General features: G+C 37.9%; 2 long non-coding RNA genes across 2 annotated transcripts in view; both read right to left on the reverse strand.

Annotated features, from left to right (window-relative positions):
• Positions 1–1437: 1437 nt before the first annotated feature.
• LOC114652658 (uncharacterized) lies at positions 1438–8366 on the reverse strand. Its single transcript, XR_003716410.2, has 3 exons — positions 8214–8366; positions 4886–4939; positions 1438–2192 (listed from the first exon to the last, which is right to left on the reverse strand). It is a non-coding gene; the product is annotated as an uncharacterized LOC114652658 (long non-coding RNA).
• Positions 8367–15000: 6634 nt separating this feature from the next.
• The window catches only part of LOC127528036 (uncharacterized), a 45725-nt gene continuing 34686 nt past the window's right edge, over positions 15001–26039 (reverse strand). Inside the window, exon 3 of the long non-coding RNA XR_007935189.1 lies at positions 15001–15139. This is a non-coding gene — a long non-coding RNA (uncharacterized LOC127528036). The remainder of the gene's footprint in view (positions 15140–26039) is intronic.

Here is a 26039-nt window from a genome sequence, read left to right on the forward strand (position 1 = left end):
TGCCCCAGGGAGCAATATTGGTTATTTTTCACCAGATGCCATTTTAATATGTAATTTTAAATTCTTTCTGGAGATGTTTATTTATTTTTGTCATGATAATATTCTGTTCAATTTTTTTAAGTCACTTGCTCCAACTCCCATTGGGATGCATTAAATATCTCTCATGCCTTCTGTGTGTATCTAACCCTTCTGCTACCCATTAAATAACAGTGAAGAGGTCATTTCAGTGTATGCACAGCATGCTCACTAAAACACATAAATCAGATTAAAGGTGCATTAGAAATATTACTCATTTGGATGTAGTCAAAAGAGATCATTTGAGACTTTACTATTCAAAAAATATTTCAAGTATAGCTGTTGATTCCATATGATGTTGCTTCTGGAATACCATTTGGATATTACACTTTACCATAGAAGCAAAACAACCTCTAAACACATAATGTGTTAAAATCCAAATATGTTATAAGCCAAATAAGTAAATATAATCACAAAAAAACTCCAGAAGTCAGCTATTAGAAAATCATTTATAATATAAATTAATTTTTATATTCAGAAAAGTTTGTTAAAGCCTTTATACTGTGAAAATAACAGGCCTTGACACAGGAAGAGGTTTGGGGCAGCCACCCATATACTTGAATAAGGCTGCAAAAAATGATGAATTGTTAGTACAGAAGTGTACAGGTTTGAGTCCAAAACAGAACTGAGTAGGCTGTTTTGCTGTCTAGCTTTTAAGTCAGGTCGGCAGAAGTGACGTCTTCAGGGCCGGAACTGGAAGTCATTTCATTGGATCCAGGCAGAATCGTGTTTGGTCTGTAGAGATAATAGAGAAAGGGTTAGCGCACCCCGCCACCCCCTGGCCTGGTGTGGAACTATAGAAGGAAATCATTTTTTACATTAGGAATAAATAGCATATTAGCATAAATAGCCATAAAAGTAATTAATAGCTTCTAAAAATATTAAGATTAAGCATAAATTAGAATGTTAAGCAAATAAGATAGGTCAAGCAAATGGTTAACTAAAGAAAAATCAGTCATATTGCATTTTCTAGTAAAAAAGGAAAATCACCAGTATTAAGAGAGCAGAAATGGAACAGGACAAGAATGATGCACAGAAACTACCTAAGGACAGAAGAAGGGGGGACCAGCACACCTGCATTTAACCTTCGTGCAGGAATTAAAAGTAAAACAAGCATGCCAAGCAAATGATTAAATAAAGGCACATGTCTTATTTCTTTTTAAATTAAAGCTTAAGCTTCAGACCACCATTATAACATAGTTTGGAAGGCTTAGGAAAGGAAATGACACAAGAAAGCCCAAAGAAGGAAAAAAGAAACCATCTGCCCAGCCTTAGACCAATCAAAAATAAGCAAAACAGAAACTATAGATTAACAATGGACAGTAAAGCCAGTATATTTTAGTGGGATATTAAGTCCTGGGTGTCAGACAGATAATGATGTGGAAAAAAAATATATACTGAAACCAATGAATATATGGCCACCCATCATTTTAAAAGGCTTCTGGTTGCTGAACAGATAAACTGGTCACAGACAGCTTTCATGGTGATAAAGCAAGAAAATGTATTTGAAAATATATACCCAGAATTCAATTGAATTGGTGTAATAAAAATATAAATCAAAGTGCAGCATAAATTGCAGAGAATATATTTTGTAATGACAGGCTCAAAATATCTCTGCACTCCTGGGCCAGAGGCCTGGAAAAAGCTTGGACTAAGCCAAGTCAGCCATGTACTTCACTCATAAGTTTCTTAATCTTCTCCCAATCAGTGGTGAAAAGACAGTTAATCATAAAATATTATTATATTATGCAAATATAAGACTGTACCCCAAAATATGCAATTCATTACCAAATATTTATATGCACAAAAAGAATTGCTAACAGCTAATAAAAACTTCACAGAAATAATATTACTCCAAATAACACACAATACATACAACAAATATCATAAACCAAACACACTTGAAACAACAACTGGGAAGACGGTGGAAAACAATGAAGCTGGACTAAATTCCTGATCTAAAATGAATGCAAAATGACTGATGGTAATATTGGTGCTACCCCAAAGTAAATAAAGTTGAACAAAACAGAGCAGTCTCACCAATCTGTGTTCCGGCAGATGAAATTTATTTCCCAGGATGGAACCAGAGAGAATGTTCTATTGTTGTGAGATGGATTCTGGAAGTACAAATGGCATTTGTAGTGATCATTAAAAACTGTTTTAGCACATGAAATGAAGATGGCAGAAGTTGTGGAATGAAAGCAAGATTGAGATCCAACTGAAGACTAAAGACTTTTATATATAGAAGTACCCATGTAATCTTTTTGACCAGAAAAGGGATATCCTACTGCGAAGTGTCAGCAGTTGTCAATCACAGTATGTGTCTTCTACGTTCTATTTCAAAGTGTGGTTGCTTTTACACAGTAAACCAATGGGAATTCTGTAACAGCTGACAGAAACAACTGAGCAGACCAATATAAATGAAAACAACTCATGTGTTACACAATAAAAACAAAAATGTTAGGACCTCATTTTTACATAATGTTATGACTAACATCTTATTGTGTTTAACTTAATTTGTAGTTTTCTTTTTTTTATTTACTGATCAATATAATCAACATGTTCTACTAATAATACAGATTAAACTGTGACAGAATGCTTATGTATGAGTATAATGTTTACAGTGTAAAAAACAAGCTAATATTTTAGTTATGTTCACATGTATAACAGTGCTGGTAACACAGTATTTAAGACAAGATGTCATCTGTAAAATTACAACATAAAAATCTGTTTTTTTAAAGCTCTTTTGGATCCATGTCATAATGGAAACCAAGCACATATTTAACAGTTGCAACCACATCATAATCCTGAAATGTTTGCCAGACCCATAATGCTTAGGACTGGAAAACCATTCTGCAAAAGGACTATAATATAGGAAACCATGGGATGTGGCATGTCACCAAGGAACACAAACACATGACCTTGCTATATAATCAAAGAATGATTACCCATCATAGCAAAACCAGAGAGTGCTCAGCACTGAACTTTTTTTCAAATATACAGAAAATACAAGTATAAACAAGTTGTACAAATGCTATCATATGAGCCACAATATATCGCATCCTGTATGTTTTGCATGAACAATCAATTTTAAAAGTTAAATCAATATTCAGACCATTGTGTCATCTTATAGAATTATACATTCTTTGAAGTATGAACAATAGGTTACAAATTAGCCTTCTATTATGAGACTTATAATGATTAAAATGGATTTATAATAAAACAGTGTTTTCCTTAGGTATTACTGGAATAAAATTATACTGCTGTACCTTTGAACAACTTCTATTATGTGCTACAGTATGGTTTTATAAACCTGTAATACTGCCCTTGAATATTGGAAATCTAGCAGTAACATCAAAAAGGTTTAATGAGTATATACAAAATGAAACTACGTAAATTATAACAGTCAAAATGGTCTTTGATGTCATACAATTACATGACAAACCTAATCCCTTCAAAAGCCATATAAACAAATTTAACATAAAAGTTATATTGTAAGCATTCATTTTAAATAGAGTATACATGTCAAAATATTTTTTAATTAACTACTGTGTGGTCGAGGGTGTACTGCAGATCCCCAACAAGAAATGTTGGGGCGTCACATTTGGGATTAAATCACTTATAGATTTGTATATAGACAACGTCTTTGCATCCTATGAACAATTACACTCCAAATTTAACTTTCCAGCAACACATTTCTTTCACTACCTCCAAATTAGAAACATTGCTAAACAACACCTGCCCAATTTCCCTCACTTCCCACCTACTTTTATTCCAGAAAAAATATTGATCAATCTCGAGGACTCAGACAGTATTTCTGTAATATATACAAACATTTTAAAGTTCCTCCCTTTCAAAGATGCCAGAGTACATTGGGAAAAGAAACTCTAACTCAGCATTTCAGAAAAGGAGTGGAAGGCAGTGTTGCACAGAATTCACTCGAGCTCCAGTTGTTCAACTTATAATTATCTTTCAAGTACATCTGTTTCGTTTAAAATTGTCCAAAATGTTTCCAGGGCAAGATCCAACCTGCGAATGTTGCAATCAAGTTCTAGCCTCATTTGGCCACATGTTTTGGGCCTGCACCGAATTAACATAAATGCCTTTCAGACACTCTTGGTGTCACAATCCCTCCTAATCCACTAACAGCTGTGTTTGGTGTACTCCTAGCTGGGCTTAAAGTGGAGAAGGACAAACAAACTGTGATTACCTTTACTACACTATTGGCACACAGACTTATCTTGCTCAGTTGGAAGAATCCTAACTCACCTCTTTCAAGTTAGTAGGTAACTGATGTTACATACTATTTGAAATTGGAAATAATCAAATTCTCACCTAGAGGATCTGTGCAAAATGTTTTTAAAACCAGGCAGGATGTAATTGATAACATTTGAGAATAAGCATTTAAATTGAGGAAGCAGATTCTCTTCTATTTTTTAGCTTGTTTTATTTTATTTATTTATTTTTTCTACTATTAAAGTTTTACTCTGTTAGCCTAGCTCTCTTTCTCATGTTTGGGGGTTGATTTGACTTGTACTTAGTTCCGCAAAAATTGACTTTCTTGTATGGAATGTTATTTGCTTTTAATTCAATAAAATCTAACAAAAAGGAAAGAAATGTTGGGGCTTTAGTCTGGGTTTCACCCTTTTAATCAACGAAAATAATAAACAAAACACGTGCTTGATGGAGCTAGAATGAAACAGAAAAAGGTTTCCACAAAGTCTGGAATCTGCATTAGGGTCGGACTGCCTGACTTTCAGTGCACTCTTTATTGAGTGACGCCTTCTTCCTGTGACCACAGGACATATACCTGGGGAACCGGAAGGGTCAGAGTCAAATGCCCTCACTGGATGTCTTCTCTTCACTGTGGAGAGAATACAAGAGGATATGGTTAGTGCCGGCACCCCCTCTTGACCAGGGATCATAGTATTTACCTAAGATTTGCCAGGAGAGTAATCCATTGATGTGCATGTGTGAAATTACATAATGAGAAATGATTTAATGGTCAAATAATTAAGTGGTAAGAAAATGAAGTTGCTTACAATATTGTACTTTTTCCATACTAAATTCATTCTGTACTCTGTGAATTCTGTTATGTTTTAGCTATCTTAAATATGAATTATCATATTTTATCATTTACATTTAATGTATGTTAAGTTAATTTTGGTGTGTGCTTATATGCCTGATAATTCAGTTCAACTCAATTTATCTTATACAGAATGTTTCACAGAATATTTGTTCTGAGACCTCACACAAGATTATAGTAAAAATGCTTTAGTAAAATTGTAAATCCATACTTTACCGTATTTATACACATTGTCATGTGTGTGCACTTGAGGTACAGCTTAAGGGCCTGAGTGATTGTAATTCTCCACCAAGACATGAAGTGGTGCTATCTAATAATGATCTCTCTTCTCCTCCTGTTGCAGAAAGGAAGATTGACGCTATTCTGACGTTACATGTTTAAGGTCTTCATAAGTAATTATTAGCTCCTGTGCAGATTTTGGCCTAGTGTGATTTCAGAGTAATCCTTATGTACTGTATATCCCTGACAAAGATTTACAATCAGTTGAACACCTGCTTCCACTCTAATAAAACCACATTGGCTCCATATTGGATTAGGCGGAACATGTTCATCATAGGCATGCTTGAAAATTGTAATAGGCTCTTTCTACTTCTTCTTGAAAGTGTTCCAGCAATGCAAGAACACATTATCTACCAATAACAAAAATGTCGTATGACAAACAGTCACATCAAAAAAAATTTTTTTTTCAAGCATAAGGAAACCTGATTTTCTTAGAAGAACAAAATGGTTTACTCTGCACCAAGGCTTAAACATTTTAAATTTCTCAATATAATTTTTAATTAATGAAGTCCTATATTATATAGTCTCCACATTAAGCCGTATAAAGTCTATCAGCAGAAATTCAGAACTGGTGTGGTGCTGAAGCGTCTCCCACTGCACAGCAGCACTCAGGTCCCAGTTTGAGGCAGCCCATCTGAGGAGGTGCGTGGAACATCTTATCTCGCCGCCATGATGATCATCTTAATCTGCTGTCAGAAGAGCTTTATAAACTTTGCATTTCAGTGCCAGTACTTTGTGAGTTGTGCAGAACTGGGACTGGCCAGATCTCTGTAAATGGGTATGCCTGTTATTTTTCTGGTCGCTCTGTTAGCTGTCATCCTCAGGGAGTAACTGTTGCAGTGGTGGATTAGCTCTTTCTGATGGTCACTCCTTTCAAAGAGCGAATTATGAGACTCAGATTAAGGCACTTTTTGGGTGGCTTGTTTGTTGTCTCAGTGTATTATCTGACCATGGTGAGTGATGTCTTGGTCAGGGAGACATTCACAGCTGCATTCGGTGGTTAATGGGTGCCCGTGAGGTGACACTCCTCTGATCATGAGTGACTTCAGTGCAACCACTGGCACTGACAGGGCTGGCTTTGAGGATTATGTTGATCCCCATGAGTCTGGCTCCATGTTGCAAAAGACCAGGGGCTGCAGATTGCTGGATCCTGGTTACAGTGCCCTGAGCCGCATTGTTGGACTTGATACTCCAATACTGATGGTGTGGTGAAGGAAATTGATCACAGTTTGCAGACACTGGGGGTTCCTACAGAACTGCAGGGCCTACAGAAGTACCCAGTGTGTGAATTCTGACTACAAACTTGTTGCTACTCTGAAGATCCAGCTTAGGTCCAGCAGGCTACCACCTACTACAAGAATGAGGCTGGACCTGGCCAGACTCCAAGATCAGGCTGCGTCTAATGAGTTTGCATGCAGTTTGTGTGAGAAACTTGCAGACTTAGGTGTGACTGTCAATTGTAATGTGATGTTGGAGACCTTCCGTGACAAGACCCTGAAAGTTACTAAAGGTTGTGTTGGTGTTGCTGGAGTTCCCAGCAGGAGGTATTTCTTTGCGCAGGACACCCTGGATTTCATCGAGAGGAGTCACAGCACATGGGTTGATGGCAACTCTGGTCTGTACAGGGAACTGAGAAGGTCAGCTGTGAGGGCTCTGAGGGCAGATAAGGAAACGTTTGTTAGAGGAATCTGTGAGCAAGTGACACATTATCTATGGTCTAGTGATCCACATGCTGCTTACAGAGAAATCAAAGCATTATGCACATCTGAATCTGTTCTTACAGATGATGCTGCAGTTGTGACCCACTGAGCTGGCTAATTTGAACAGCTGGTTAAAACTGATCCTTCAGCCAGAGACGTTGGACATCTCCAGGTCCAAGGTTCTTGAGGCTGATCTTCCAATTATCTGTGAACCACCCAATCTCAGATTGCACAGGTGTTGAACCAGCTGAGGCTAGGGAAGATTGCAGGGATCTGTGGTGTCCGGGGTGAACATCTCCAGGCTTATGGTAAGGCTGTCTTCGTGGCATTGCAAGCAATCTTTGCTTCCATTTATGAGATGGGCATCATCCCAACTGACTGGAAAACAGGACTTGTCGCCTCTGTCTGGAAAGGAAAGGGTGATCGCCTGGATTGCAGCAACTACAGGGGGATAACACTGCTCTCGGTGCCTGGTAAGGTCCTTGCTAAGGTCATCCTCAATAGGATCTGTGATCACTTTCTAACCTACTAGCGAGTGAGGCTGTTTGGTTTTATGACTAAGAAGTCTACCATCAACTGCATCCTGGCACTGAGGGTTCGCATTGAGCACAAACACAAATATCAGCAGAGTTTCTTTGCAGCCTTTGTCATAAAGCTTTCAATTCAGTTGATTGAGCTGCCCTCTGGGACATCCTGAGACTTTGCAGATTCCCCCAAAGTTGTTGGATATCATGGCTGGCCTGTATATTGGTACTGTGAGTGTCAGGAGTGTGTTCTTGCTTCTACTCTGTTCAATATTTGCATGGACTGGGTGTTGGGCAGGGTCATGGGGTCCAGCGGCCATGGGGAATCTGTGGGTGAAGAGAGTTCACTGAGCTTGACTTTGCTGACAATGCTGTGATCTTCACAGAGTCAATGGATGCTCTGATCGGGGTGCTCGAGAGACTGAGCGAGGAGTCTGAGTGTCATGGATAAAAACCAAGATCAAGGCCTTTAATGACCTTTTGGGGGCAGCTGTCAGCAATGTGTCTGTCTGTGGAGAGAGTGTCGACTGTGTTGAGAGGTTTACTTACCTCTTCCTATTAAGTCAGTAGATGGATTGGGAGAGCATGGGGGGTTCATGACGTCACTAGAAAGGGGTGTGTGGTGGTCCCAATATCTCTGCAAAAGGACGAAGGTCCAAGTCTTTAGAGTCTTGCTTTGTTATGTAGTTTGGAGACATGGACGCTATCCAGTGACCAGAGACGAAAACTGGACTCCTTCGGTACTGTGTCTCTTTGCAAAATCCTTGGGTAATGCTGGTTTGACTTTATGTTGAATGAGCGGTTGCTCATGGAGTCCCAAATGAGGCACATGAGGCGTGGTTCCCTGAGGGTGATCCGGCTTGCAGGATCCTCATTTTTGAGGACCTAAGCAACTGGACCAGGCCAAGGGGACACCCATGTAACACCTGGCTGAGGCAGATAGATGGTCATTTCTGGAGGGTGGGACTGGACCACATGTCTGCCTGGGGGGTTGCCCACCAGGATACCTAGGTGTTTCGTTGTGTGGTGGGTGCGGCAATGTGCTGTACCAGTGCATGCTCTTCAACCTGACCTGATGGTTTCCTCAGACTAGTGAATGTAATGCAATAAACAAGAGATGAAGGAAAAAGTCAATGAATACAACATCCCTCACTGAATCGACCATACTGTATGTATATGATAAATGCTATATATACTGTGCCAGAACATGTGTTTTCCAGTACAGGTGACTTTTGAGTAACCATATGACTTGTGGATAAACTTTCAAACCTACTTTCAAAGGCACATATGTTAAATATGTCTGGACAAAAGGGAGCTGCACACCAGTAATATTCTGTGCTAATTTCTCCAACTTCTTCAAGGTGTTGCAGAATCAGTCTGAGCAAGTACCTTACCAGGATGTTATAGAGCCAGTAGGTAGTGTCTACTGTGCACCTGTAGAACATGGCAAGCTTAGAAGAAGGGATTCATTAGTTTATATACATCAGTTTTACTACAGCATCAAAAACATGTCCAGTCTAAACTTACAGTACATTGAATATTCTAGGATACATTTTCAAGGATAGTACTCTTTTACTGACTACTTACAGACTGCCCACAGTTATATTTGTATTGCTTTTCTGCCCCCCCTGGACTTCTCCATCTAATTTTGCTTTATGAATTCTAATGAACTCTTTTAATTAGGGACAGCACTGTAACCTTCTGTTATTGCTTGGTTTCTTTTTTATTGTGTTTACTCTGGGTTTTGGACATACATAACTTTAAATCTAAACTTAATATTAATCCAAGTTGACTGTATAACATGAAATTAATATAATTTAAATTATTTAGCAAATAGCTATGTTGGTTATGCCCATTGTTCTTTTACATTGAAATCAAAACTTTATATTGAAATGCTTGTGTTTGACTCATCCTATTAGTCTGTATAAGTGGTACATATACTTTTGTCCTATTTGCAATATACATTTATTAGCTGAGCACATTTTTAGCTTCATCTGAGTACAGTATGTTTACTTTGTAGTCTAAAAGCAATATCATCTCATAATCATCTTTTGAAGATACTGACATCCATTGCATATATGACTGAATCTCAAAAGAATTCATCCAGCAATCATCTGTGTTTGTGGGGTGCATCTCTTTATTCTTCTTTTCTCAAGCAAATAAGTCTAATTTGTGAAGTCCTATTCACAAGAGAACAATACTTCAGAGCAAATGACGCACCATGATGTTATGTGTTTTTTGTTTCAACATTAATTAAAGTGTTTTCATTTTTTTAACTGCTGATGTTTTTTTCATCACACTGATACCATGCAAACAATCTTTGAAAGTGTATGTTTATGGGTTACAGAGCAAGTCTACTTGGCACTCCATTGATTTTTGAATTATTAGTGAAATAAGTTCTCCTCTAAAAGACTTTCGTAATGAAAGTTTATTTTTGCATGCATACTTGGGGAATTTCTTTTGTAAATATATGCAGAGTTTCAAATACCTCATTGGTTAGTTTCAAGCCTCTTATGTCTATATTTTTTGTACTTTTTGTTTTTGTCACATTTGCTTAAGATCTAAAGATAGAACTATCTTTATGTGAATTTTATTTTATCTCAACTATATTTTACCTACATACAAAAGTATGTTAAGGCTAACTTTAGATTAGAAATAGCCTATTAAATTAATAATACTGCCTAAATGAGATGGAAGGGAATGTTGCAAAATTATTAAATTAAGAAAATGTGCAAAAATATAAAAAAACAGTAATTTGAATCAACATTTAAATGGTAACACCATAGTTCTGTAGCAATGGCATAAATGTTTGATTTTTCACTATTTCACACATTCTGCAGGGTACTTACTCACATCATTATCATGTACCTGGGGTTACTGGCTGTTTTGGATCTCTCATCAAACACCCTCAATAAGGAGAATCAGTTGGGGTTGATCAGGGACCAACCTATGACCAAGCAACATATTGTGATGGATGGCCGGCCGCAGATTCCGGCCGCCACCCCCAGGCCGCCAGGAGGAGCTCTCTGGACAGCAGGAACGTGCCCAGAGTTCAAGCAGGGCCTCATGGACTTTGTAGTTTCTACACACAGCCCTGCTAGATACCTTGTGGGCCACCGGGAGTCGCTGTAGGGGGGCTCGTGGGCTCTTATGTGCCCTATAACCCGGGAGTACGTCATGGTCACATGACGGGAAGAAACGACGTGCTCCCGGGTTGAAGAGAAGGACTGTTTACTCTGACCCGGAAGGAATAAGGAACTGTGGACTGTTGGGCAGGAACACCTCCGGGTCAGGGTGTATAAAAGGACTCTGGGAAAGCCCAGACACTGAGCTGAGCTGGGAGGTAGGGTGGCTAAGTGTCTGGGAGAAGTAGGAGAGTATTATTGTGAGAGTATTGTTTATATGAGTAGTGTGGAGTGGAGGGTGCTTGGTGCACTGTGTTATAACAAAATAAATAGTTGTTATACTTTCACCTGGTGTTTGGAGTGGAACCTGAGGGTTCAAGAGGTGGACAAAAGCCTCTACTGCTACAATATGTTGTTCACTTAAGCCCCCACCCCCCCATCTTCTGCTCAACAGCCATCTTGAAGCTTTCCCTTCACTCTCTGTGATATTCCTGATGGTTTACCTGCTGTGCTTTTTTGGTAAAACCAAGGAGTTTAAGGCCTATAAACAGTGATTGCCCTGGAAAGTATCTACAGCCTACCTCTATTTGCAGACACTGTCAATTCCAACGGTTCTTAATTATGGTCACTGCAATAGATTCCTTGAACTTTAGTTGCATCCCCAAGTCAACCTTTACCTACCACTTTTGTGCAGTAATAATAAGCCTACTTTACACTGTTGAACATGGTTGCAGCTTTTGCTCTGCCTTGACTTAGGTGTTTGTCTGTGGTGCAGTCTACTGTGGCTGATCTCATTGTAGATGGCTCTTGATACCACTTTAAGCACCTGGTCATGCCGCCAGCGATAGTGGCCATCTCCCACAGTCTTTGGACAACGACTGAGCATGCGCTTTAGAGATCAATTTCTTAGTTGTTGGTGTTGCCCCAGATGAAGAGGTTAGATGTACTGGGGAAGATATCATCGACCAACAGGATCAACAATCTGATGTGAAATTACTCAAGTTTCGAAAGCTTTGACTAAGAGATCTTCTGATCCGTTGCTTGCTCCCACTTAGTCCTTTAGCCCTGCTGTTGCATCCCCATCATCCTACTGTGTTGCATCTCCTCCACATTTTCTTCTTCCTTCTGGAATAGCTGTTTTCTTTTCTTGCCTTGTATCTGAAGAGTCCCTGTACTGCAGTACCTCTCTTGCAAGAATTAAAATGATCTCCTCGGTAAAACTGCTGTTTTGTGATTGTTTTGCTGGCTTTGTGGTAGGCTCAGCCACCTATGAAGGGAATAGCTTAGCTTCCTTTCAAGGGCCTCAGTGGTGGTTAGTGTTAGTTCGTAGACCCACTTTCAAATCTCATTAATCTGACTGTAAATAGTACCAATTTCAAAAACTCAAGTTCAAATGTTTAAATAGTAATAACATTTTATCCTGAAAAGCATTTATATTACTAAAAACCTGAAATGGAATTATCCATGACCTATGTCAAATATGCTAGCAAGTTTTTTGCTATTGTACCAGGCTTACAAAGTCAGACATTGAAAATATTCATATAATTAATTCAGTATATATTTCCAGGAATATACAGTATATTTTACATATCATGTCAATAACAATAACATTCTGGTACAAACTAAACATAACAAATCCCTTTTCTGACAGGATTTGTGGGTGATTGTTTGTTAATAATTTGTTAATTGCACTTTTATCTATTGTTTTAGTGTTCTGTTTGGTACTTTCCTTGTTTTCTCATGTTTTATTTCTGGCATCACGACCAGACTTCTGCACAGGCTAACCAGGGCTGCAGTCTTGGGCCCAGCAGGCTATGTGGCCCTGTCAACCTAAGCCAAAATGAGACACAAACTTGAGGTTACAAATATGTTCTCCAAAAAGTCATGCATCAAATTATTAAAAATTTTACCAACAGGACATTTAGCAAAAATAGATTTTGAATCTGCAGGTTGGATGAGGAAGTAAACTTGCAGATGACCTTTTATCCTATCATCTTGGCCACCTGCGGATCATGACCTCTCACTACACATCCCTAATAACATGGAATGCTGTTTTGATGATGGGTGTTCAAAATGGTGTTGATCATTAAACATATAAATTAGAAGCCAAAACAGCCCATCATTTATACAACTTTTACAATAAATGGTCAAATAAAAAATAAAGAGCAGACAAAAACCTGAAATGAATGCCAAATCATTTAGAATGATTGAGATAAACACACAAAAAAATATTAACAGATTCCAAAGTATAACACCAACAGCCATTGGACTGAAATGAGCATTGAGTAAAAATATTACTGCAGACTTAGAGCATAAAGTCAAGTAAGAGCGACAGCCCAGACACATGAAAGAATTTGTTGATAAAGTAAAGTATATAGTTCTTTATAGTGGCGTATGTGAAGTCGAGCCACCTTCTCCTTTATGAGACTGTCACCTGTTTGGCATCATGCTAAAACTGTAAAGTACTCAATGGTACCCTGGCATGTCACGCTATTTTCACTTTTTCATGTTAGGTCAGTTTCCATTTTAATTACAGGTTATCCTATTAAATTATATACAATGTTTAAATAAAATGCACATTAATATGGGTATTTGAGAAGGTCATAGCATATGGTCATAGCAGGCCAGATATAGCATGTTTTTAATATTGAAACGGGCCACTTTAAAAAGATCCAAGGGCTGGATCCAACATACAGCCCTACTGTTTGACACCACTGATCTCGAAGACCAATATGCCACCTTCATCACACTATTGATGGCTCTACCGCCACCACTTCCAATACACATAGACTTTACTTGCCTGAAGAACCTCTGGCAACCTACCTCTAGCCTGCACCAGACCTTCCAACCCCATCTGCAACACGTAAAATAGTCAGTCAATTGAACTCTCAGGTTTCCATAAACCTTATTGGGGAGAATATGATAAAAAATCTGGTTTTGAATATTGCACTGCTTGTGAACAATATCAAGTAATACACTTTGCAATTAAAATGATAATATTTGCAGAAAACAGGCTATTACACACCACAACTTACTGATCCAGATATCTCATATACATTATAAGATAGAGAGGACACGGATTGGGTAAAGAGTTGGAGCTCCAAGATGGTTGAAGTTTGGAAACAGGCATGCTTTGATGTAGCTGCCAAAACCATTCCTGGTATATGTTGATATTCCTTCACTTTAAGAGAACCAATTTGCCTATACATATTACAACACTGTCAAATAAACAGACAAATGCAACAAAAAAGGTTTGGGGAAGCCACCTGTATACTTGAAATAAGGCTGCAAAAGTAGGCAATTATGAGGGATGTTCAAAAAATTTCCACACTTTTCTTAACTCTATTTATTAACCCTTAAACCGCCACATACTTGGGGGTTAATGCACCCCTGGACGCAAAATACTTTTTTGCTCCACTTTTTAAGTAAACGTCACAATGAACTGTAAAAACATTTTTAAAAACTACTGCAGCAATCAATTATTATATGTACAAGGTGCAACTGACGCCATTGATGAAATTCAGTAAATCACAGAGGCCACTGCTGATGCTTGCAGGCTAGTATAGTGCAGCGGCTGAATCCCAGAGACAGTGAAGCTGCAGTGCTGCCCAGCAGTGGTCATGAACTGGCTGCTCAACAAATATACGGCACTGACTGATCAGCTCTGGCGTGCTGGCAAATTGCTCTGTGAAGCGACTATAGTTGGTTGCGGCGTTCAATTAATGTACGTCGCCGAATATACTCGGCCCCTGCGTGCTGGCAAATTGCAATGAGACATGATTATAGCCGGTTGCAGCATTCAATGAATATACGTCGCTGCATATACTCACCTTCGGTGTGCTTCCAAACACTGGAAACCGACTTTAGCCGGTTGCGGCATTCAATGAATGTACTTTGCCGAATTTACTTGGCTCCGGCGTGCTGGCAAATTGCATTGGGGACCGACTACTGTATAGCCGGTTCCGGTGGTTTAAGGGTTAAGGATTTTAAAAACAAATTACATCACTTTTCTACATAGTCACCTTCCTTTGTGATGTAATTTTCCTAGTCACATGACACTCTCAGACATGTCAAATTACTACTCCTTCCGCCTTCACTGTTTCCAATGAAAATATAAAAGTGCGGAAACTTTTTGAACATCTCTTGTAAATGTGAGTTGTATACAGATTTGAGTCCAAAGCAGATCTGACACTATGAAACAAAATGGTCGTTTTATGGTTGGGTAGGAAGTGAGGTTAGCAGATTCTGAACTAGAAATAAGGTAATCGGGCCTGGAACAGGAAGTGATGTCATTGGGACCGGGACTGGAAGTGATGTCATATGGGCCAGGCGGGATTTCCCAAAATTAGTCTGCAGAGGAAAGAGAAAAAGGGTTAGTGCACTCTGCCACACCTGGTCTGGCATGGAATTACCCTCATTTGAACCCTTTAGCTGCCTCCCATGTGCATGTGTATGACAACATCTACAGTATTTGTAAATGCATATTGTATAATGCCAGGAGTACTGTTGAAATGGCCAAATTGATCAAATAAATGTCAGATCTGCAAGTCATGTTTTGTCTTATTAAAAATGGTGAAAGAGTTTGTTTTATTAAAATGACTTGTAATTTTCATGGTTGCTGCACTAATCATTATGGTGTCTTCCTTTTTTCCTTCAAGAAAATCTTATGAAAGTACTATTCATCAGATGACTTTGTAAGCATGACTTTGACAAATTGCAAAAAACAACCATTTGCCCAAGTGGGCTATTTAATGTCAGGGTTCCAATACTTGAGTGAAATTGAAAACACCAAGTAGGAACTCTGTTATGCCTGCATTTGAAAGAATAAACACCTTAATAGCCATGGTGGACATTAACAGAATCTAATTGCATGTTCTAATTGCATGTCTGGGAGAACCTGATATTTACTAGTTCCACTACATCTTGACCTTTGGACTCAAGAAAGACCCAGTCTCTATGGGGATTATTTTGATTTATTGACCTGAGAAGAATGAATAATGCAGAAACTACTGCCATTTGCAAGGGTTAAATAGATGATAAAATGAGTCAGATGTGATTTTTGAGGCATGGTATTTGAATCTCTTTATTCATTGGATTGCTGTTCTTAAATCATATTAATTTGTAACTCTCATTTCTTAAAGAATATATTGTTTACAGGTACACATTCTGGTATTAAAAAAACTCCAAAAAAGCATCATCAATTTACTTGACATTTTAGCAATTTCTTTAATATTTGAGCTTTCGGCCATGCCTAGGGGAAACTGCAAAATGTTTTGACAAAAAAGTTTACTGAGAACTGAACTGAAATGTTAGAAATAATCTTACAAGACTTGGCTTCTTATTTAAAAAAGATGCTATATGAGTAAATTAATTTCAGGATTGTGAGAGAGCATGGCTTAAAAACCTTACAATATATACTGTATGACATGTATGCTACTGTCCAACCTTAAAGCACATGTAACCATCTTTTTGATGATGTCAAATATGTTTCATACAACACAAATATCACAGTTTACTCAAAACATTTCATGCATCTACTTGTTCCGTTAGAAATGCCTCAGATTAAACACCTTTCAACACCATCAAGTTAACCTTACTTTCACATTAACTAAAAAAATCATCAAGTCAACCTTACATCTCCTGGGACCAGTGTCTAGGTTCCATTCCTGAATTTTCGTGTCCTCCCTGCATCTGCCAGTTTAATTTTCACATTATAATGCTGAAAAAAGGAATGGACAAAAATGCATCTTAAAAAGAAGGGATGGGTGTAACTCAACTTTTAAATACAGTTGCCTGTGAGAATGTTATTCCTGGCTTCAAAAAGGGCTCTTCAGTCAGCACCTCTAAGTGCATGAAGCTTGTGCCTCAAGGAGCTACCCTTCACAGTGAGTGAGCTGTTTGTGCTAAGGTTACCCCCAATTACCATATTTCTGTTACTGGTTACTTATAGATATTTTGGCATCAAATTTAGAAATTATTTCTTTCAAAACATGACAGAATTGTTGGTAGTTTCAGTTACCTTCCTGATGGACTCTTTTCATAGATAGATAGATAGATAGATAGATAGATAGATAGATAGATAGATAGATAGATAGATAGATAGATAGATAGATAGATAGATAGATAGATAGATAGATAGATAGATAGATAGATAAGACTTTTTTGTCCCCATTGAGAAATTAAAATATTACAGAAGCTTCAAAATAAATATGATAAAAACAAACTACAACCCAACTAACCTCGGCACCCCACAACACACATAAAAGCTTCTTGGATAACAAAAAGCAGTTACTGTCAATACTTGCTTTTAGGTCGGAGTGAAATGAAGTTAGACCTGGTCAAAAAATGCTTATTAGTAAAATAGCTAAAGATCAATATGCATAGATCTCTATTTCATTTTAAAACTAGCTGAAATACCCAGCGTTGCACTGGAGGAAAATAAAGTGGTTTTTTTTTTTAATTGTTTCAGAAAAATATAATAAAAAAAAACTTTAAAAATAAAAATAAATCAACAAACAATGAAGACTCGCTAATGTGCTTGTTTTGCGGTTTTGTATGTATGTTATCATCCAGTTGATGCTCGGAAACCGGCCAACTCTATTAAATATCAAAAGCAACAGGGGCGCGGTGGTGCTCAAAAATAAAGAATGCTGGCAGTCACCTCCAGTTCACCCTCTGATGGTCATTACGAGTGTCAACTGGATGACAACATGCATACATGACCGCAAGATCACGCCCCACCCTACCCAGAAGGGGGTGGGTTAGGGTTGATTTCACCCTACAGTATTTTAAATTGAGCAATAAGAAACATGTGTACCAAGTGTCATGAAAATCGCTCCAGCCGTTCGGAAATGATGCAGGAACATATACAGTAATCCCTCCTCCATCGCGGGGGTTGCGTTCCAGAGCCACCCGCGAAATAAGAAAATCCGCGAAGTAGAAACCATATGTTTATATGGTTATTTTTATATTGTCATGCTTGGGTCACAGATTTGCGCAGAAACACAGGAGGTTGTAGAGAGACAGGAACGTTAGTCAAACACTGCAAACAAACATTTGTCTCTTTTTCAAAAGTTTAAACTGTGCTCCATGACAAGACAGAGATGACAGTTCTGTCTCACAATTAAAAGAATGCAAACATATCTTCCTCTTCAAAGGAAACAGAGAGTAAAGCAAACAAATCAATACGGCTGTTTGGCTCTTAAGTATGCGAAGCACCGCCGGTACAAAGCTGTTGAAGGCGGCAGCTCACACCCCCTCCGTCAGGAGCAGGGAGAGAGAGAGAGAAACAAAGTCAAAAATCAATACGTGCCCTTTGAGCTTTTAAGTATGCGAAGCACCGTGCAGCATTCTTAAAAGCTGCACACAGAAGGTAGCAATGTGAAGATAATCTTTCAGCATTTTTAGCCGAGCGTCCGTATCGTCTAGGTGTGCGAACAGCCCCCCTGCTCACACCCCCTACGTCAGGATCACAGATAGTCAGCGCAAGAGAGAGAGAAAGAAAAGTAAGTTGGGTAGCTTCTCAGCCATCTGCCAATAGCGTCCCTTGTATGAAATCAACTGGGCAAACCAACTGAGGAAGCATGTACCAGAAATTAAAAGACCCATTGTCCGCAGAAATCCACGAACCAGCAAAAAATCCGCGATATATATTTAAATATGCTTACATATAAAATCCGCGATAGAGTGAAGCCGCGAAAGGCGAAGCGCGATATAGCGAGGGATCACTGTATACTGTACATATACACACACACATATATTGACTTAATGAAACAGGACAAACTTTAAAAATAAATAGATGTTGGCACTGTATCTGATAATGTTCATCTCTGATAGGAAAGCGTTCCCCACGTGGGGAGAAAAGCAAATGCTCATGATATCTCTGGCAATCAGCAGCTACCCTGTAAAACACATGTAGCATGAGCTCTCTCTCAAAAACATCAAAATTTACTCCTTAACAATTTGTAGATGATAATGTCTGTTGAACAAACAGGTATCTCTAGCTAAGCAGAGGCAAGATGGACTCCAACGCATGGTGAGACGTAGAGTAACTCGAATAGAGGCTGGAGAGGAAATGAGGAAGGCCCCGCCCCCCTGCTCTCAGCCTACAGCCACTCTGTTGGATTTGCATACATTGGTACCACAAGTGATCTATGGTAGTTAGTGCAATGAGAGAAGTTACAAAATCAACCGGAAAGTTCAAGCAAATTATAGAAAACAACCAGATCTAAATCCGTTAAGTAATTCTCTCGTGAAAAGCGGACAGACACACACACAGAACGCGCTTGGACCACAACATTTTTAAGACCGTTTCTTAAGGAGGACTTATGGGCCAAGGGTTACCTACATTCTAAATTTCAAGTCCCAAGTCCTCATGGTTTGGGAGATTTTGTGATGAGTGAGTCGGTGGTATTTGGCTTTTATATACAGTACATCCGGAAAGTATTCATAGAGCATCACTTTTTCCACATTTTGTTATGTTACAGCCTTATTCCAAAATGGATTAAATTCATTTTTTTCCTCAGAATTCTACACACAACACCCCATAATGACAACGTGAAAAAAGTTTACTTGAGGTTTTTGCAAATTTATTAAAAATAAAAAAACTGAGGAATCACCAGACCAACTTAGAGTCAAACAATGGCTGAAAACACTCTTCTTTACATCCTGAGGGAAAGCAGGTCTCCTATTAAAAAAATAAAATTTTAAAAAGAAATGGTAAGGCTTGGGTTTTAAGCCTATCCACTGTTTTCTTATAATGTACTTTCCAACTAGCAAACTACATAAATTTATGTACTGAACGAAAATAATGCATCTGAATGCCATTTAAAAAAATAAGAAGATGCAAAAGAAAAGTATTTATTTGGAGTTATCATAAAGTGTCAAACTCCTTTAACAAGAGGTTTTACCGATTACACCAAAAGCAGTGTTTACTCTACATGAATTGATATTCTAGGATGACTCCATAAACATCTAGAGAAAGCAGATAATATTTGTTATGATGACAGCTTAGCCCTGAAGAGACATCTATATTCAAAATCAATATCAGAATCTAAACTTCAAAGTTCTAGAATTCTTCAGACTATCATAAAGTACCTACTGTTGTTCATGTGGATGTTATTATTATTGTGTGAAAAGATTAATTGCAATGCAAACACCACGAAAGTTTAAATATGAAAATACCAAAATATCTAAATGCTTAGCACCTGTTCTTCATACTCAGTTAACCGAAGATAACATCCATAAATGCATGCCAGATCCTAAAAAAGTGGAGCCTGTGAAATGAGTTTAATTTCTTTTCATTTTAAGAGAAACATCCCTTTCCTCCTAAGCACCATATTGCTGTTTTCTATGTGAAATTAGGGAAAGGGTGCTAGGTTTCTCTTTCTGCCATTAGTAGATTTATATCTAAAGTAAAAAGATCCTCTGTTGTTTCTATTTTTTGCCTAATCAGTAACTTTCACATTTAATATTCTCATTCTTTCACATTCTTCTTCGTAAAGTAATCTTGACATGATAACTAAACATGATATTGATTAAAGGGAGTTAGAAAATGGTACAAGGAGAGCACCTACAACTTCCAATCTGCAGTCACTAGTCAAGGCGGAAAGAATTTTGTGTTGTTCATTTTTTCAATAAAGTCAAAATTCCAGTTATTCTATCTTACAATTTCTTTAGAATTCTGGCCATATTTCAACAGTTAATTCATGGACAGATATTGCTGAACTCTATGTTAGTTTCAAACCACTTTATTTTCCTTTCTATTTAAACGAATCTGTGTATTTATAACTACAACTTGTCAGAAGAAGGGGCCTGAGCTGCCTCATAAACTTGTGTATTGTAATCTGTTCAGTTACCCAATAACAGGTGTCATTTTGCTTCACTTCTCATTGCATTGTTGTGTGATCAGTAATTTGTAAATTTTGCTTTTATAATCTACCTTGTGTGATGAGTGGCCGGGTCCCATGCCCAGCCAGGATGCCCCTGTTGCTTATGTTCTGGGGGAGCAACCATGGGCAGCGCAATAACTCCCCCGGGACGCTTGGTGGCAGCCTCCCTGGCCGACGGTGATTCCCCAACCTCCCGCCAGGCTCCATGGGAGATGGAGTCCTTCACAGTCTGGTTGGGACTCAGGGTGGCCGCTAGGGGGGGCTGTCTGGATTCAACAGCTGGGCTGGACGAGTCTTCAGCCCCACCCGGAAGTACAATTGGGACCAGGTGGTCGAACATCTGGAACACTTCCGGGTGGGCTATAAAAGGGGCCAGCCACCAACACTCGAGAGCCAGAGTCGGGAGGAGGAGGAGGACTAAGCTTGAGGAGGAGTGGTGGTAAAGGAGAAAACTGTGTTGTGGGCCTTTTGTGGTGTTTGGGATTGTGTACTGCCTGTGGGTCACAGGGAAGACGTGCGCCCACGGGTGAAGAAAAATGAAGTCTTTGTTTGTTTTATATGTGCCTCCGTGTCCATCTGTGTCGGGTCCGGCGCCTATATAGCGCCTTGTTACACTTGTTAAGAGTGCAATACAAAAATAAATGGAATTGAATTGAATTTAGTTTTTGTCTGTTTATTTTTCACCATCCTGTTGGGAACATCATTATCATTTGATAATCCCATCTTTCTGACATGTGACGTTAATCTAACCATCTAAAATAAAAATGTTTTACAAAGTATGATTTGTTTTGACTTTTGAAAAAAGTATAGAATCTTGGTTTGTGTTGTGGTTCCTAAATCCCTCCTTCTTTAAGGATAAACAACTTGTATAACCAATTGTGAGACTTTCCAACTTCTATTCTGGATTTCCAATAGTAAAAAGCAAGCTGCTCTAAGCAGCTCATTTTGAGAATTACACCACCCAATGAGCTTCATGTCTCTCCTCTGGGCAAATGACTTTTGCACAATCCTAAATAAGCAGCTTTTTGAATTGAGTGCACCTCAAATCCAGTATTACTGATAGCATTTTACTTTGCAAAGGTATTGCAATATTTCTCTCTTCTTCTCTTTCTCTCCTTCTTGCTCTGTTCTACTCTCAGTGTGCAAACCTGCCTCCAGAAATGGCACTGACACTACATCTAATTTGCCATCATTCTAGCTATTCATCTTATAAACTACTTTCTTTTCCTTATGTTCCTTATGATCTCATTCAGATACAAATTCCCATTTTTAACCAAGCACTTAAAGGAAGTAATGTCCCACTTGAATATGTTTTATCTGATATTCTCTCCTACTTATTTTCCTCAGCAGCGAGTATCTGTGAACAAATAACTAACTTTTTCTTTCAGCCAAACAATGTATCAATGTCTTTTCTCTAAAAATAACACAAAAAAAACCCTTTACGCTAAAAAAAGATCATTTCAAATTGTCTCTATCTCCTACTCATGTAAACCCATGTTAAAAATCTATTTTGTACTCCATGGTCCAAAATGTAAATCCCAGCAATTTACACTGTCAGACTGTTTGGCAAAGCTTCAGTTCATTTCATAACACTGCTCTATTATTATATTATTATCTCATTGATGGTTTCCTCTAACACAAATATATTGAAAACCTCTGCTACCAAACTGAATCTCAGAACAATCTTTCAATTGTTTCCACTCTGCTTTACATGGCTGCCCTTGCTGATCTATAAATATTCCACAAATACTCTGACTGATTAAAAGTTTCCAGTGTGTGGAATCTATTTCTAACCCAAAATATCTGCCCTAAACCTCAAACTTCTAGCATACTGCATATTATCAGAACAACTTGATTATTTCTTCTCATACATAAATCAAACGTGAGGCAGTGCTTCTACTCAAATTAAGTTTAGAAATAGGATACATGACTCCTCACTAGCTCTCTGCTTCCACACAGAAGTAAATACATCAAAAGCTGAACAGAGAAGTTTAGATCACATCAAAAGCAGCTTGGCAGTTGAACATTTGGGGTATGGCTTACAGAACTCTATGTTACAACAAATTTCCACCCATTAATCCTGTACAAGTTTGGAAAATTCACTTCTATGGCTTAAATTTTACTGAACCAAAACTAAGTTAAAGCCCCTTTTATCACTCATCGTAGCCTTAAGTTCATATTTCATATCATAACATTAAATCAACATCGATCACCTTTCTCATCAAATTTTGAGAGGATTTCAGCCTGAGAATTGCACCCTTTTCCAGTGCCTTTGTTCCTAGCCTTTCTGTGCCTTGCCACATACAGTAAGTGACACACTGCCCAAATGATGAAGTCATCTGGCAGACATAATCATCATTCATTAATTATACTAATAATTAAGTGTATAGCTTCATTATTGAATTTTCTTAAATTAAACAGTGACAAAACTGAGGTTCTCCTCATTGGTTCAAAATCATCATTATCCAAAACCAATAATCTTTCTCTTATTATTGATAACTCTGTTGTTTCCCCATCATCTCAAGTCAAGAGTCTGGGTGTCATCCTCAACAGTACTCTGTCTTTCCAATCTCACATTAATAACATCACCCGGTCTGCTTACTTCCACCTACGTAATATTAATCGCATTCGCCCCTCCCTCACTCCTCATACCACTGCCATTCTTGTTCATAGTCTTGTCACTTCTCGGCTGGACTACTGCAATTCACTCCTCTTTGGTCTCCCTAATAAATCTCTTCAAAAGCTTCAGTTAGTCCAGAATTCTGCAGCACGTATCATCACTTGAACCCCATCTATTCACCATATTACTCCGGTCTTGCAGCAGCTTCATTGGTTCCCGATCAAGTTTCATACTGATTTTAAGATTCTGCTATTAACATTTAAGGCCATCCATAACCTCGCCCCTCCATATCTGTCTGACCTTCTTCATGTTGCCATTCCCTCCCGTAACCTTAGATCCTCTTCCTCCACCCATCTGACCGTCCCTCCCGCCCATCTAACCACCATGGGGAGCAGAGCTTTCAGCCGTTCTGCTCCCAAGCTCTGGAATTCATTACCTGCAGATCTCCAAAATATCAAATCATATTAATCCTTCAAATGTAAACTTAAAACACATCTGTTTAAAATGGCTTTTTCTTTTCCCTCCTGATTATAGTGGTTTTGTTTGGTTTTAATTTTTAGATTTTCTGATGTTTTAAGTTGTTTATAATTGTGTCTTTTATTTATTTATTTATTGTTTGTCCGGTGTCCTTGAGTTCTCTGAAAGGAGCCTTGTATAAATAAAATGTATTATTGTTATTATTATTATTATTATTGCATAGAAATGCTATTTAATAATAACTGAGTGTTCAGTTAAGGCTTTTAAAAAAGGAAATGTTTACACTTTAAGTACCGTATATACTCGTGTTTAAGTTCTCCCGTTGATAAGTCGGGGCTTGATTTTACCGTATAATTTCCGGTATTTTATAATGTCGGTCGTATAAGTCAAATGTGGAAAACTCACACTACTGGTCCAAGAGATTACAATATGCTAACACACACCTGAGTGAGTAACCATGAAGCACACTGCCTTTTTTTCTATGTATTGTGCCTACGTGACCACACGGTAATACCCAAACTATTCTGAAGCGACATTTGCACTGTTTTGTGTTTTTTGTATCTCACACCCTCATACATCTTTATCGTAAGACCATACCTTATCTACGATGGAGGGTTCAATCAGAAGAAAATATGAAGCTGGCTTTAAATTAAAAGCCATTGAAGTGACCAAAGAAATTGGTAACTGCACTGCTGCAACAAAATTCGATGTGTCTGAGAAACTGGTTTGAGATTGGAGGAAGCAAGAAGATGTAAAAAAAAGAAAAATGAAGGGTCGCATTTTTGAACAGGCTTATAAGTCGGGGTCTGATTTTATGATCGATTTTTCGGGTTACAACACCTGACTTATACACGAATATTTATGGTAGTTGGTTATATAGAATATGTTATTTTTAAGTTTTCTGTTCTGAATCGTAATGGACCCTCTGCTGGAAGTGTATAATTTCTTGAAGTAGCAGGAGCAGCTGAAAGAAGAAGAAGAAGAGTTATTTTATCCAAACCAGGCACCAAACAAGTATCCTTTTTTTAATACAATAATCTAAAAAAAAAAAAACATAGGCAACAATTAGAATCATTGGTACACTGTAGCCATTAACCGGGACTGTGTTCCTCTATAATATAATTAGTTTAAGGTGACCAGTGATTGGCGGATGTGGTCTTTTAATTTTTTTCAACCTTTACTTCCAGCATTTTGAGATTCTGGATCAGTAGCTGTAACTGTTATACTAACATGTTGTTATGCATGTATTTTTGTGTATTTCATGATTTGTCACACTGTTCTAACTTTTGTGTGATTTATTTTTTATTTTAGCTTGACTTAACAACATTTGTTTTGTATTTGCGTCACATCATTTGCAGACATCACTTGGCCACGATTGTTGCACTGATGACATCACAGTAGTAATGATATGTAAACGCAATGGTCACTCTGCACTTTCTACCTCGATGGATACAATTATTATCAAAGATCTTCTTTATTGTAGTCCGTTTCTAATTGAAGCAGGTCCTTGTACAAGGTTTGTCTATTCTGGGTTCAACTTTGTTTTATTCCTGACTTCTGATTAACATCTTGCCCTGTTTTTTTTCCTGATCTTCTAGTTTTGACAATTCATTTTTGGTCAGCCATCTCATGGTCTTTGTCTCTTACAACAATCCTCAGACATGCTTTGTGTCTCTACAGTCACCTTCTCTTGTGGCTTATCTGTCTATTGGGAAGTGCAGTAAGTGTGCAGGTTGAGTGAGGGGCTGGCTCTGTTTGATATTTTTATTTTTAAATCTGTTGTAATCATTTCAGATTAGTTGATTTCAGTGTAAATTTGGTCAGAAGAAAAACAAATAACTAGTTAATGTGCCTGGAATTATAAGTGGATATAATCATTTTAAGAATAAATATACTTTAATTGAATTAATGTGTTCAATGGTCATTCTAAATTTTAAAAGGCCATTTACATCATTTTTAAAATACCAAACTATTTCAAGAAATATAGATTTTTCAGTTCTATGCTAAAGTATACACAATATGGAATTGGTTTATGGCACTAATGCCAGCACATATGGTTCTGATTTCAGCAGTCAGAAGACTAATCCAACAAAGTAGAGTAAGCATGAGAGATCGAATGAAAATTTGGTCAGTAGTAATTCAGCATGTTTACTTGCGCTTCAATAACCTGATGATTCACAGAAACCTAATTTCTAAAAATGCCTTGTAAACCCATATTCTGATTAGAGAAATCAGGTTATCTTTGTTTAAAAAATCTGATTAA

The sequence above is a fragment of the Erpetoichthys calabaricus genome, chromosome 5 (assembly GCF_900747795.2).
Source record: "Erpetoichthys calabaricus chromosome 5, fErpCal1.3, whole genome shotgun sequence".
In the NCBI taxonomy this organism is placed as follows: Eukaryota; Metazoa; Chordata; class Cladistia; order Polypteriformes; family Polypteridae; genus Erpetoichthys; species Erpetoichthys calabaricus.